Source organism: Lissotriton helveticus, chromosome 4_1 (genome assembly GCF_964261635.1).
Source record: "Lissotriton helveticus chromosome 4_1, aLisHel1.1, whole genome shotgun sequence".
NCBI classification, from domain to species: Eukaryota; Metazoa; Chordata; class Amphibia; order Caudata; family Salamandridae; genus Lissotriton; species Lissotriton helveticus.
The window spans coordinates 1,679,407,927-1,679,420,974 of NC_136063.1; the positions used below are offsets into that span (position 1 = coordinate 1,679,407,927).

General features: G+C 47.7%; 1 non-coding gene across 1 annotated transcript; it reads right to left on the reverse strand.

Annotated features, from left to right (window-relative positions):
- Nucleotides 1–891: 891 nt before the first annotated feature.
- Nucleotides 892–963, reverse strand: TRNAA-UGC (transfer RNA alanine (anticodon UGC)). Its single transcript has one exon. It is a non-coding gene; the product is annotated as a tRNA-Ala (tRNA).
- Between the last annotated feature and the right edge of the window lie 12,085 nt (nt 964–13,048).

The following is a 13,048-nucleotide window of genomic DNA, read 5'->3' on the forward strand; positions in this document are numbered from 1 at the left end:
ACCATCACACCCACTCGTCAATGAAAACGTGGGCTTACACGTACCCGACACAGCCCATCTGTGTGCCTCCTTGGAACTCGGGCCTCTAATCAGCTTCGAAAATGAGAGATATATAGCACGAGCACGACCAATAGTCTTGGCGCGCTTACATGTGTAACGGTTGTTAATACCAACAGGCACAGGAGAATACCGACATTTACAAACCGTTGACTCCTAGTTCGGAAGGCGCGAACTAAACCGAAAGACCTTGGGACACTTACCTGAGCATAAGTAGACACTCTCTGCACTGACCTAAAAGGGGACATGTACAGCATCCCAAGATGGTGTAAATCGCGAACTCGCCCCAAGGATAGGAGTGGCAAGCGCCTCTGTTGAACTACATTCATCTCTCACGGTATGCCAGCCGCTATCAGCGGTGCTCATTACCCCGATTCTCTTCCTCGTACAACCCAAGACCTCAACCGCCCTGTCCCTTAAACGCATGCCAATATCCAAGAGCTACTGGTGGTTGGGGCCCAGGGCCCCCCAAACGCTATGTGCCTCAACCGGCATACCCCCCAAGTTAGCCAAACCGCTTGTTCCATTTGGGGGGGGAGGGGGTTAGATGTGTTCCTTCCCTTACATGTTACCCAACTTCAAGCACTAACACACAATGTAGCTTCACAACATAAATAAATAAGGGCCCCTAAACATAATACATGGCGAACAACAATGCTTGCACTTAACGTAGCAGTTCTCGTAATATGTTTGCTATTAAAGGCAAATTAGGCAGACCATTTAGTGCTGTTTCTGTCAGCTTAATGGTTTAGTTGGTCACCGTTGCTCTGAACATAATTAAATTAGCCTTCGATTTGTTGCCGTTGAAAAGACAAGATACAGAACAGAGTCTCCTGCAGATGCCAGGGATCGAACCCGGGGTCTCCTACATGCAAAGTATGCGCTCTACCACTGAGCTACATCCGCTCTTATTAGTCAAACGTGAACTTTACAAGCAGGCATCTAGCGACTCTTAAATTTGTACCTCCCAAATGTTTACATATTTCATTTCGCGAGGAACAAAAGCGTCCCAAGAATTCACGTCCAAAACCACAGGAACCGCCTGCCTCTGCTCCTCACGCACGTGGAGCCGACACAAGGGCAGATGTCCCGCGACGGCCCTCCCCCCCCGAACTCTGCCAGAAGCAGAAAATCATTTTCACCTCCAGCGGTCCCACGGCCTCTCCAAGGAGCGAAAACCACAATGCAAAGAGCGTGGATCTACTCGTGCGACCCCCACATGCCCCAAACATTACCAAGGCCGTGGCAGGGTCATAGCGCACGCGACTATGCCTCTGCACCCCCACAGTCCTCTCGCCCGAAAACAAAGCAATCAGAACCCATCCCTGAAAGGGGATGACTCACCGCAAGCGAGACCACCCGAAGACCGGAGAAAAACAACACACTGACGCCAGACCAGGTCTCTGGACGGAGAGACCAGAGGGCACCCAACGGCGACAGGACAAAGAGGCCGGCAGGTGGGCGGGGGAGGATTTATACCTCTCCCCCACCCCAACACGGCCGGAAGTGACGACGGGACCCGGAAGGGGTCGCGGAACACTGGGCTGCCCCGTGTGCCATCTTGTGGTACTAAGGGGGCCGCCCACTTATGAGGATCCCCTGCGGGGACGTGTCAGTCGGCCCACAGAGAGGCCACAACAGTCCGGAGCAAGCCTCCCACTCCCAGATGGCATCAGCCGAGAGGCCGTAGTAGCCCGGCCCATCCTGTCTCTCCACAGAAAGTATCAGCATACAGACCTCAATAGCCCAGCCCTCTTCTACCCACCACCCCGCCTTTGGAGAGCATCAGCAGAGAGGCCTCGCTGCCCAGCCCTCTTCTACCCCCTACCCCGCCTTCGGAGAGCATCAGCAGAGAGGCCTCGCTGCCCAGCCCTCTTCTACCCCTACCCCGCCTTCGGAGAGCATCAGCAGAGAGGCCTCGCTGCCCAGTCCTCTTCTACCCCCCACCCCGCCTTCGGAGAGCATCAGAAGAGAGGCCTCGCTGACCAGCCCTCTTCTACCCCCCACCCCACCTTCGGAAAGCATCAGCAGAGAGGCCTTGCAGCTCATCCCTCATCTGCCCCTCACCTCCGGACAGCATCAACAGAGAGGCCTCAACAGCCCACCCCTTTTCTGCCCCCACCCCGCCTTCAGACAGCATCTGCAGAGAGGCCTCGACAGCCCAACCCTCTCCTGCACCCCGCTCCTATGCCGCCTTCAGACAATATCAGCAGAGAGGCCGCGACAGCCCAGTCCTCTCATGCACCCCCCACACCAGTTCAAAGAGCATCAGCAGAGATGCTACAACCCTCCTGGCCCAGCCCCCCCCACTCTCCCCATGACGGCATTAACAGAGAGGCCTCGCAGCCGACCTGGTGCTATTTGCGGGTCCAGCTCTGATGCTGTGATCCCTTCTTGTCTGTGCTCAGCATGACCCCGTAACCTCTGCTGGCTGTACACCCCCACCCCATCAGCAGACAGACTTCGGCAGCCCAGGCCCTAGCCAGTAAATAACCAAGTTTTAAGGGATTTCCTGACTGCCTAAGGACAGGTGATTTCAGCAGTGCCCTTAGTACGGGATGGCACAGGCTTCTGTACTGAAAATGCTCTGTGTCCGAATCGGGATGGTTTACATTTTTCCTGCACCAGGAAACCTGCTGCAGGTCATCCACTACTCTCTATGTAAATCCGTGGCACTCCTCTCTTAACTTCACTCCACACCACTCACTCTATGCTACATCATTCTAGGCCACTCCACGACTCTCTACGCCACTCCATGCCACCCCACTTCACTTCACTCCACAACACTCACTCTATGCTACATCACTCAATGCCAATCCACGACTCTCTATGCCACTCCATGACACCCCACTTCATTTCACTCCACTCCACAGCACTCACTCAATGCTACAGCACTCTATGCTCCTCCGTTCTATGCCACTCCATGACACTCCACTTCACTTCACTTCACTCCACAGCACTCACTCCATACTACACCACTCTACGCCACTCCACGACTCTCTTTGCCACTCCATGACACTGCACTTCACTTCACTCCACACCACTCACTCTATGCTACATCATTCTAGGCCACTCCACGACTCTCTATGCCATTCCATGCCACCCCACTTCACTTCACTCCACAGCACTCACTCTATGCTACAGCACTCTATGCTCCTCCGTTCTATGCCACTCCATGACACTCCACTTCACTTCACTTCACTCCACAGCACTCACTCCATACTACACCACTCTACGCCACTCCACGACTCTCTTTGCCACTCCATGACACTGCACTTCACTTCACTCCACACCACTCACTCTATGCTACATCATTCTAGGCCACTCCACGACTCTCTATGCCATTCCATGCCACCCCACTTCACTTCACTCCACAACACTCACTCTATGCTACACTGCTCTACGCCACTCCCCAACTCTCAACGCCACTCCATAACACTTAACTCTGCTCTATTTTATGACACTCCACTCTCTTCCACGCCCCTAACTTTTATCCATCGTGAACAGCAGCTACTCTGGTGTATAACACGGCTAAAACATATTGACAAAGCCAATAGGTCTGACAAAGCCAATAGTTCTTGCATAGGCCAGACCTATTGACTTTGCCAATGCTTGTTAAGTTTTAGCACGTTCCAGACCACGTGGTAAACGCATGTCCTGCTTACGTGCCATTCCTTTAAATACAGCCACACCCTCAGCCGCATGTGGATTATTGCAGGTTCATCTGCACGCTGAGGAGTTCCGGTTTGGCGTCCTGCAGACCCGAGCCGAGATCAGAAAAAGACCACCGCAGGTCTTTCTGCATAGCTAAATCATCCGAGCCTTCGCGCAGGCTTCTCCTGGGCAGGCAGCTCTGCCCCTGCGATCACTGAAGGCAGATAAGTGATGGCTTTTGATAGAACACGCTCTTGCACGATGTGTTGACTTGAACTTTCCTGCCAGGAAACATGGTCGTGCTTTATTGATCACTGTAGATGTGTTTCCCACTCCATGGGCGTCCGCAGGGGGGGGCAAGGAGGGGCGCTTGCCCCCCCTTGGAGCGCCTCTCCTTGCCCCCCCTGCGCAAGCCCATCTCTACAAATGCATCCAGGAGTGAGGCCTGACGCCGAGGCTTTTAAGCATTGCAGGGAACAGAGCTGTTCCCCTGCAAAATGCCTCAGCTCCCTGATGGGGCGCCTCGCACTCCTCTGAGCACAAGAGCAGCCCCACCCCGCCTATTATCATTCTGCGTGGGGCTGATTGCCCCATACAGAATGACAATGGGTCAGTCTGGGCTGGCACAGCATGTGGTGGCCTCATCCAGCCTCGGTCCAGGGCAGGGCATTCTGTCACATGAAAGTGCAAAAACGCCCATGCTGCTGCTAGGTGAGAATCCACTTAGCCAAAGGAAGGCGGTGAAAGAAGTTGAAAGGAAAGGATTATAGTTTTAGTACAGCAACCATGGTTGCTGCTTTTTTATTTTTTTCAACTAACAACCATTGACAAAGCCAATAGTTCTGGCTTGTTGTAGGTGTAACGTTACTTGTTCTAAGTGTAACGTTACTTGTATTATATATCTGGATGCAATGACAGAAGCAACAAAAATACCAGTCAGGCGGCACATTATGTTAAGCACAGAATTTTAGCTTATGTGTTTTAAGGCACGCATTTTTTTACATCAAACACCCTTTTGAAGAGACCCCCTAGTTTTCTCATCCCACTTAAAGCTCTGGAAACAACACCATGTCACAGTCGCCCCACGTCAAGGCCCTGCGCATCATGCATGACTCATGCCTTCCACTTTTTCAGATTGCCTATGTGCAGGGGCATAGTGAACCCTGCTCCACCCCACCCCTTACTTTAGGAACTACAGCGAGGGTGGAGTCCTTGATGGGTCTCATAATTAATGTGAAAAGGTGAGTGAGTAAGTAAGTTAAGGGATGACTGGATGGATGGATGGCTGGATAGATGAGTGAAATGATGGATGGATGGATGGATGAGTGAAAGGGTGGATGACGGGCGAGTGAATGGGTGGATGGATGAGTGAAATGATGGATGGATTGATGAATTGATAAGTGAAAGGGTGGATTAATGAATTGATAAGTGAAAGGGTGAATGGATGGACGGATGAGTGAAAGGGTGGATGTAAGGCTGGATGAGTGAGTGAAAGGGCGGGTAGATGGACAAAAGGATGGATAGATGAGTGAAGGAGTGAAAGGGTGGATGGATGAGAGAAAGAATAGATGAATGATAGGTTCAATGGATGGATTCATGAGTGGATGAGTAGATGGATGGATGGGTGGATGGAAGGATGGATGGCTAAGTGAAAGGGGAATTGAAAGAGGAAGGGGATGTGTAAATGGATGACTGAACAGGTGAATGGCTGGATGGATGAGTTAATGGATGGATGTGTAGAAGAGTGGATGGATGAGTGTACAGATGGATGGAAGGAAACGTGATAGATAGGTTTGTAAATAGATGAATATGGACATGGATCGGTACACATATGGAAGGACAGAATGAATCGTGAAAGACTGAATGATGGATGAAAGTATGATTACACATTGTAAGCCCCATTATCTTAAGCAACATTTCCTATATATTGACTTTCTCATTTATATGAGTGATTGTCTCTATATGATATGTGTGTTGTAACGCACTCCAAAACTCTGCCCCACATATTTGGGATGAGTAGCACTATACAATAAATGAAATACACATGAGAGAGGGTCTATGTGAAGATGAGGGGAGCCATTGGAGGGTGGTATCAAGGCCAGACTGGCCGGAACAGGCATCAGGCGTTTTCTCTGGGAGCTGGAAAGGTGGGGCCGGTTTTGTTACCATAAAAAGACCTGCACATTTGCTTAAAGCTGCGCGTATACTGACCAACCATGAAGTGCACAATTGTCTCAATCTAATATAAACCTTATTTTCACTTTTACTTTAGTGGTTGTCTATTTACTTACTTATATACTATTGCGCAACCTTCTCTGATGTGTCTTTAAACCTTACCTTTTGTCCTGAATTTTGACCTCCTGTCTTGAATTTTTGTCCTGAATTTTGACCCTTTGTCCTGAATTTTTACACTCACTCTCCTGAATTTGCACCCATGCCAGTTGGTCACTCTAGGCATCACAGCGACCCCTTCAGGTGCCGGTGGTTGGGGGGGTGGTGATCCTTGGCGTTCAGATGGAGGGGGCTACCAATGACAGAGGCGACAAGTGCAGGCGCCCTGCAACCCACTCATCACCACCACATGAAGGAAGAAAATAACCCGATCAGCTCGTCGACCCAACTTCCTGAAAAAAACTTTCAGACACCATGGAAAGGCAACTGCATTAAATGTCTGCCCCATCACGGTCACCACTCAGTGTCTTCAATCCCTTGTTCACCCCTCTTTTAAACCTCACGTCAACTCCTCTCCCTCAAATTTCGGGAGGGGGGCTAATTCATCCAGCCAAAGCCATGTGCAGAGTGGAGATGCAGGGTCTCTAAGTAGGGGTGAAAACACAACAAAGCCTCATTACCAAGTAAATGGTCTTTTAAAGACCTGTGTGAAGTACTTGGGTGCGGCTGTGTGTGTGTGGTGTGCCGGGAAGCTGTCTCAGCAGGGCACACACATTCTTATAACATTCACACCCCTCGGAATGACAAATCACCACTTCTAGCTGCCTGGTCATGGCGTGGGAGTGGGAAGATGTGCACAGCAAAGGGGAAAGGGATGGTGACGCTTTTCTTTTGTATAGGAATTTCTGCTGGCATCATAGCACAGGGTTTGCTGTCTGTGCACTTGTATAGGTGTGTATCTATACAAGTGCACAGACAGCAAACCATGGGCTATGACGCCAGCAGGAAGGACTTTACAAAGGAAAGCGTCACCTGCACTGCCATCCCTTTCTCCCTGCTGTCTGTGCACTTGTATGGAATACACATCCATGGCGCTGCTCACCAGATAAATGGGGAACAGGGCCATGGATCTGTCTCTTTTTGCATCCAAGGGCACAGACGAAGAAGCAGAGGAGGCCCAGGCAAGGAGAATCCAGGAGACATTTGACCGACACCTATCTAGAAGGTGAGACCTTCGGGAGGGGCTGGATGCCAGGACAACAGTGCTGCTGATCAGCCCGACACCACCGAATAGTATCACAAGAGAAGGCAGCAGTTTTTAAGTAAGTTCCAGTAACTTTAATGCATTCTGCAGCATCACCAGCATTACCTACTGGCTGCATATCGAGGTTGCAGTGTTTTAGACCTACATGCATGGAAACCTTAAGGAGGACAGTCCCCTCCGAATATGCGAATGTAGTGTAAGCTTGTAGGGGTAGATTTACAAGCCCCTTGGGCCACTTTTGCGACACTTTTCCCATGTCAATAGTGACGCAAAAGTGGCGCAGGGGCTTGTAAATCTGCCCCATAGTGTTCAGCTTTTGGCATGCCAGTGGGGTAATTTTAGGGTTTAGGGTAGGTATGGGTTTTGGGGTGGCAGGGATAATTTTAGGGTTCAAGGTGGGTATGAGTTTTGTGGTGCCAGGGATAATTTGAGGGTTCAGGGCGAGTATGGGGTTTGGGGTGCTAGGGGAAATGTTAGGGTTCAGGGTGGATATGGGTTTTGGGGGGGCATGGGTAATTTTAGGGTTCAGGGTGGGCATGGGTTTTGTGGTACCAGGGGATAATTTTAGGGTTCAGGGTGGGTATGGGTTTTGGGTTGCAAGGGGGGACATTTTAGGGTTCAGGGCGGGTATGGGTTTTGGGGTACCAGGGGGACAATTTTAGGGGTCAGGGCGGGTATGGGTTATGGGTTTTGGGGTGCCAGGGGGCTCATTTCGGGGATTAGGGAATGTATGAGTTTTAAGGGGGCAGGGTGTGATATTAGGGTTCATATGTGTGCTCTAATTGTTGTCCAGTTTCAAATGCAGAATTCACCACTTTTTTTCTCAGCTTGGCCTGAGCATTACCCGATCCTGATTGTCTGCCATTTTAGCCCCGCCACTATTGATTAACATTAGCCACGCCCCTTCATTTGCCAGGTTATCACCCCCCCCTGGAAAAATTTCTGCGGATGCCCATGTCCCTCTCTAAGACATCTCTACAACTGCGCGACAAGGAAAAACACGAGTTTGCTTAAGTGATAAGAACATTGATGTGCATTTATTTTTAGCCTTGAACCGGCTTCCTTGAGCATTTAGTCCTAGCCAATAAGTAATTTCCGCTTCTGAGTCTGAATAGGCAATGAGGCTTGCACATTTGTGATCGCAAAGACTGGTGCATTAGTAATTGTAAAGGCTCGTTTATCAGGGAGTGCAATGTCTAATTGGACGATGCGCAAGGAATCATTGTGACTGTTGATAACCTATGTATTTGGATTATTGCTGGTTTCCATTGGGAAGAAACAAGAAGATTTACTATGAAAGCACCCTAGCACGGGAGCACTAATCTAGAGGAGCAATTATATTGTTTAAATAACAAAGGATCCGATTTTCAAAAAACCTGAGAACGTTCTAGAAACCAAAGAACATTCTATTCAGGATAAGTCTGTGATTACGCAATAATAATGATTATACAATAAACCATCATTCCTTTTCATGTAATTATTAGTTGCCCTGGTTATCTCTTATCATATGACTGTGTAGAGAGAAAAACTAAATCTAAGGTCAAGTTCAGGCTTATGCCTGACTGATATCCTTCATTGACGGCAGATTTCGGGTCATGTATCTCCTTTAATTTACATCTACTTCGAAATTACTTGGTTATGGAGTTCCACAAGGCTCAGCCTTGAAGCCTACTCTATTTAATTCATCCCTGGAACTTCTGGCCAAGTTAATCAAATACTGGGTCATTCAAGTAATATCATATGCAGATGACACCCAACTTCTCATATTCTTTCATGAACATAAACATGAGGCTCTCTCAACATTTATGCAATATCATCATGGAAGGCCGGGGTGGATGAGCTCAAATTACCTAAATTAAACTCCTATTAACCAACATTTCTCTTCTTTGGGGCTAAGTGCCTGTCTGAACCATGCAGTTGGTGGCCAGATGTACTCAGCCCTTTTCTGACCCCTGCTTCTTCGGCTAGAAACTTGGGAAAAATATACGAGTCTAATCTTTCCTTCCAACCCAAGTTCAGGTTTTTTCTGCTGTGTGTTTCACGATACTTAAATTGCAAAAAACATGCTGCTTTAGGTTAATGAATATTAAACGATAGTTCACGCGGTTGTAACTTCTAAATTGGAGTATGCTAATAGTCTTTATTTGGGCCTCGGGCATTTTTGATTCAAAGGCTACAGATTGTGCAGAATGCTGCAGCAAGACAGATCTTGAAAATTTCACTTCAGCAATCAATTTCTCCTCATTTGAAATGCCTATACTGGCTGCCAGTAGTCAAACACATCCATTGCTCACTTTTGTGTTTAGAGCCTTAGCCTTCTAAGCACTTGTTTACCTTAGGAAAAGACTTAAACCTTACCCTCAATGTAGGTCACGCTGCTTCAAGTTCAAACAATTCTTCAAGCTAGAATAGGCAACAGATTCTTCACCTTCTTTACTGCTAAACTTTGGAACTCACTTTCTATTAGCTTACATTTAGCCCTCTCTGAGTCCATCTTTAAAGAGAAGCTAAAGTCTTTACTCTTTAAGGAAGTTTAGTGCTAATTGTCCTCCGCTTCCCTACAGAAGTTTTCAGCTTTTCTGCTAGCGCCTGGACACTGCTTTTGAAGCTGCTCTGCGCTGTATAAATGTAATTGATTGATGGATCTATGATTATAGTTAAGTAATAGGCCAAGAGCTGGCTCAGAGCTTTGAGCATGCTTTCCTTTAAGCACAGTTTCCTTGGCCAGGTGAGCACATACTCCTAGGTCGATCACCTTAAAAATTATCAATAGGCACAGAGTGCATAAGGGTTCTGAATACATAGGTCTCGATTTATATATTGGCAAAAGGAGTTTTATCAATTGGCATGGAGGAGTACTTTACGACAACCATGTCAGTAATACTCCACCCGCAATATTTAGATATGTCTGATTCACCAGAGGACATATCTCGCATTTCCAGGATCCATCATCAGAGCAGTTGCTGGAAATGCATTGAAAGTTTGGCGGACACTCAGTCAACAAGAAAGGGCAGTACACCAAACTTTCAGGTTTTTTTTATTTTGCAAAAACAAAAGCCCAAAGTGAGTTATTGTTTTTGAAAATCGAAAGAAACAACGCCCTTCGAAATGGGAGTTACCTGCCAGGGTGAGGGGTGAATTTTGCAATTTTCACTCCCCTTTACTGCCAGGGTTTTCCTCGTGGTGACAGACAATGAAAACCGACCTGTGTGCCCTCCCATCTAAATTAAGTGGGTGAACATAATGTCCATCTCTGACTGCCCTTGCTCCTTTGGGCCATCAGAGGGGTGTAGCCCTGGCGAAGATGGATTAGTCTCCAATGTTGTAACAGCAAAGGTCCATCGTATTTTAAATCAGGCAGGCAGACCATTATGTTGGTGGAAAGGTTACTCCGTGGCCAGTGTGACGGTGTAGACCTTTCCACCAACATGTAAATTAGGCCCACAGTCATTCAGGATCCAAATACTGCCATATTAAATTGTTGCGGCCACTGACTGTAGGAAGCTGGCTCTGTATATGCTATATCAAAATGAGGTATAGTGTGCACAGAGTCCAGTGGAACCCCAAAGGTAGGCAGAGGTAAAAGTAGATAGCACTTTACTCTTTATTTGTGGTAGTGTGGGCGAGGAGAAAGGCTTTTTCAGAGGGTAGTGTTAAGCATTTGTTGTACACACTTAAACAGCAAAGAAGTCACACACTCAAAGACTGAACTCAAACCAAATGTGTTTCTATAAAAATATTATTACGTTATTTTATTTCTAGAACCAAGCCAAGCCTGGCACAGGTAAGCAAAATAAATACTTTGCAAAAACGTATGCAGCGTTTTACAATTGAATGTAGGTTCTAATGCAGTTGATTGAAATACAGGTATGTCAAAATGTCGAAATTACTTTTCAGATTCCTTTTTAGATTACTTTTTAGGTTACTTTTCTACTCATTATGATTTGCCTAGATATTACACTGGGACATCTCCTAGAGAAAAGGTAAGTAAAATCATTTTGCATAGTTGTAATTGTTCAGGTTTTCATACAAATCAACTCCACACTTAGAATATTTTTCAAGGAAAAACAGTCCATGTATTCCTATGGAGAGAAAGGAAGTTATCGGTTAAAAGGTAAGTACTCGGTCTTTGGGGTTAAGTTTCTGGGGTTAGATCGAGGGTTCCCCAAGGGTCAAGGATGCACTTTCAAAGCACCCTCAGCGGCACTAGGGAGGCCGTGTGCAGCGTGCTGAGGTCCAATGTTATCCAACGGGGGATAGAGGGCCTCCGTTGGTAGCTGCTTACAGCAGGCCACAGGGTTGTGGGAGCAAAGCTCCTGGTGTTAGGCTCAGGGCAAAGGGGGATCCGAGTTAGGACCCGAAGTACACCTGCAGTGGCGCATGGGCAGCTGGGTTCAGGGTGCTGTTTTGGCATCAGGTGCCCAGTTGGTTTCAATGGGGATTCTCCAGTTTGGATAAAGACTGCAGGCTCAGGAACGGAGATCTTCTGGAGGTGACCACTGGTTGGAGAGGTAAGTTAGGATGCCTGGGGATGCTGGGACACCATTGGCTGGGCCACCCAATGCTGTGGGACTTCGGGTGCTGTTGTGTAGTTCCTATAAAACTATAAAGGATCTGCATGTTTAGACAACATAGACTGTGGGATTGGTGTCCAGACTGATTCCAGACATCCCCACCGGGTATGTTCGTCGGTATACCAGCTAGCTCACAGTGTCACTGTAAATTCCTCTTACCAAGGAGAAAATAGTACTTGGCAACTATCAAACATGACAACTCTGTCCCATCGGGGATCGTGGAAAAAGTACATTAATTTTCGCTCAGTCACTCGTGCTCACTTAGTCTCAGAGAGATACACAGAATAAACGGTGAGTATGTTTTCAATTAGAATTTAATGACCCAGGATCATTCTAGTGTAAAATAGGTGTGCTGAAACAACCATGAGACTGAAACAAATATAAATGATTATAAGCACCAAAAGAGTAAAAGGATGGTAGATTCCTACCATAGTGCTAAAAGAATTAATACAGGCATGAATATAAACACATGACAGTAATAATGCGTACTCCTACGATACAACCCTAACTAGATGTACCTACATGCACCTAGCATGTATGTAGGTGTCGAGCCATGAATCCCCTAGGTTGAAGCCAGCCCCATTACCTGAAGTGAAAGACTGTGGGACTCCGTCTTGGTCTCGAGATGGACAGCCCGCAAGGGATGTCAGACCACTGCAAGCCTGTATGTTGGTGTCGAGCCATGAATACCCTAGGTTGAAGCCAGCCCCATTACCTGAAGTGAAAGACGGTGGGACTTCGTCTTAGTCTCGAGATGGACAGCCCGCAAGGGATGTCAGACCACTGCAAGCCTGAGTATCTGCATGCAGGAACCTCTGCGACTTGCATCTGTGTGTCAGCATGGAAGTCTTTTTAATCCTCTCCTTGCATCAGGAAATATATGGTGTTTATATACCCAAAGTGGTACCCTCATCAAGACACCAGCGACCCCCTTTGACCCATAGTGGTCCTTTACCATGTTGTGCTACTACTATTGGACATCGACCAGTCCTCAAGCATATCCCCTATCCGGCTCACCCATCAAGACCGCTGAGACCTAGCAGTTTGGCTGATGCCCGGTGGCGCTACCTTGATAGCTATAGAGGAGATGGGCTGTGGGCTTCCCCCTCGGCTATCACCTACCCAGCCGGACTTTAGGAGACTTTCCTTCGTCTCTCCGCCGTATCTTCCTCCTACCCATCTACCTTACTCCCCTACCCTTCCACACTCCTTTTATCTCGTCTTCTAATCTCTTTAAATGTTTTCTTGCAACAAATGTAACTTGTAACTGATGTAACCTTGTAACATTGTGGAACCTCATGTAAAACGCTCTGATACCTCCGGGTCT